Source organism: Neopelma chrysocephalum, unplaced genomic scaffold, assembly GCF_003984885.1.
Source record: "Neopelma chrysocephalum unplaced genomic scaffold, ASM398488v2 Primary Assembly neopelma1_143, whole genome shotgun sequence".
NCBI lineage: Eukaryota > Metazoa > Chordata > Aves > Passeriformes > Pipridae > Neopelma > Neopelma chrysocephalum.
The window spans coordinates 5,285,370-5,288,268 of NW_020897805.1; positions in this window are offsets into that span (position 1 = coordinate 5,285,370).

A 2,899-nucleotide genomic window follows, 5' to 3' on the forward strand; every position below is an offset into this window, starting at 1 on the left:
TCCTGTCTCGCTGCAGCTTCCCAGGGGATGAACTACAGACAGGACTCTCCTGTAAAGCCCTGGTTAAACAGGTATCTGTTTGAGTTTGGATAGGGCTTAAAGCAAAGGAGGCTAAATGACTGGTTCAGTTGATGACAAGTGGCAGTCCTGATCACCAGTCTCTTGCCTTCTCACTCTGACTTGCTGTGCTAACTGGTCTAATGCAGGTGGGGCGGGAGTGTGTGTGTTAAGCCAAAACATTTTTTAACTTTAAAAAAACAGATCTTTCATCTGTAAAGTACCCAAGCCAGAGCTATTTAAAAGATTAAGTTCTGAGTCACCTCCAGATTTCTATTCCTTCCTCCTGTTCCTCACCCCATGATATTATTTCATCATGTCATTGAAAAAGAGGGGAGTAAAAGGGGAAAAAATAATGGCAAAAATGTTAGAATAGCTGTATTTTTGGTCTTGTCTCTTTCTTTAAACATTTGAAAAAGTTGGCATTTTTTTAAAAACAGAGAAAAAGAGTTAGGCTGTATACTTTGCATTTTTCTCTGTGATATTTCATACTGCTCACTGGTCAGATGAATGTTAGTGTTTGGATAAATTTGGAATAGAAGGGTGGTGGTGTTTTCTTCATAGAATTAACATAAGGGCTGCATTGTCAAGCTTATACTGGAGAAAAGCTGGAGGGTGATCATTTTATATTTGGCACAGAAGATAAAGGGTTTCTTCCTGTGTGCCACTAGAAGTAAGGGATTGTTCTGCAAGTGACAGTGGAGGAAAGGGAGTTTTGTGCTTGTGTCACAGAAGGAAGAGGATTACTGTGCAAACGATGCTCAAGGAAAAGGATTAAACTGTGTACGACACAGAGAAGCGAGGTCATTGTACAGACACCACAGAAGGAGCAGGGTACTGTAGCACAGGATGGGAAGGATTCTTTGAAAGTCAGAATGAAAATTAAAAAGAGAGGAGGACTATACTTGTGTGAATGTGGCTGGAAGACAAGGTTTCTTATGAGCAAAAATAAGTAAAGGAAGAAATGGCTGTAGTTCTAAGTCAAGAAGTACTTGCTTATTCTACAACCAAGCACCTACATTTTTCAGACGAAACAGAGTGCAGTGCCACTCATTAGTTTAAAGGAATACACATACTTTGAGCAATAATTGAATGATGATATCTCAGAGAGATACTTCATGATCTTCAACTCAACTCCCCTTCAGACAAGAAGATGGCTCCCTCTTAGATATTTTTCTTATCCCTTTAAAGAAAAGTGCCTCACGAATCACCATAACCTTCTCAAGAAATAAGGATATTGTTCCCAGAGAAAACCACAGATGAGACTGGGTGCCACATGCAAGCACTGCTGGTCTGCTGGGCGTGCAGCACTTTCCTTCTTGGTTAGGAATCCCAGCATCCTATCTCTTAGATGGTTCTTATCTACATATGCATAGAGAAGCAGAGCAAGCCTAGGCAGATTTTTTTGTTGTTGTTTCCTTAGAAAAAAAAATTAAAAATATCCTGTTTCATAAGAAAAATATATATGAAACAAAAGGTTTTCACTTTCCTCGTGATACCCAGGAGAAATGTTTCAGACATTCTCTGTGAAGATAGAGATTCACATTTCCACATTGCAGCAGCCACCAAACCCCGGCTGTGCTTTTGTAAGACATTATAGGCAATGGAACATGTTTGAGGTGAGGGCTGTGGTGCACTGCACTGTTTTTGTATCATGAGAAAGGAGAAGTAAAATGTGAAGATAAGAATTATTGCTACCTTTTTTATGCCAGTTGCTGGTTCAAGACTTTCCAGCTATTTGGGGATTTGTTTGTTTTCACACAATGATCCTGACATCCAGTTACTCATAACATGTCACTCTCAAGAGCACTGCAACACTTTGTACCAGGAACTGCATTTCAGAGAAGGTGAACCCGGGGTCAAACGCATTCCTGCTAATTGTACTGATTGCAGGAAAGTTATTCTACGATTGAATTTGTTCTCTGAAGTTAAAGGGGGAAGCTGCTAATTGCTTTTAAGGAGGACCCAGAAAAATGACTGGGGGCTGCACAGTAACTCCCCGCCCAGGCGCGCCGGGCGCATGCCCGCCCAGCACGCACAAGATAAGAGCTGCTAATCTTTTGGGGGAGTGTGGTATGTGAGGAGGACGTGCAGTTCAAACTATGCCAGGGCTTGGAGGGGGATATACAAACAACCAGTGATAGAAAAGGGGTTCTGTATGTCCACACATTCTGTACTGTTGGTACTCACTGTGTAGAAGAAATCTACTATACTGATCAGGTTTCTTCAAAGCTGCCACCAGTGCAGGGGCATGGCCACGGGCTCTTTTCTGCAGTGTTTCTACAATGCTCTGAATGTCCTCAGGCTCCACAAAGACTACATCTACTATTACCATGATTCCACCAGGCAGCATATGTGTTTCCTTCCTGGTCTAGCTTTTTCTTATAATTTTCCTGCCTACCAAATCTGAAGTCTCTCTTTGAGTTGAAAAATTCATGGTTAGGGCAAGGAGAGACACACAAGGTCTAGTTTGTGCAGAATATCACAGAGCAGTTCTGGTTCATTGATGTGCAATGTCACAAGGACAAACAAACTCTGCTTCTCCACTATAATTCATGATTTGGTATATCAAGTTAAACCTCTACTCATCATCCTGGTTTAATTATTTTGGTTCTTCCAGTTTCCCCAGAAATCCTAGCTCCCCAAACCTTTCCTACTCAGAAGTCCAAGTTCCAAAAACTATTTTGAATGGTATCTCGTTTTTTAAATATTTCTGTTAGCCGAGTCATCCTGCACCTCATTGCTGAGAAGAGCACAGCCCTGCAGAGGAAGGGTAACTGCCTGGGGTTTGGCAAAGTTTGCCAGCTTCCTGTGTGAGAAATTGTATGGGGAACATCTAAGA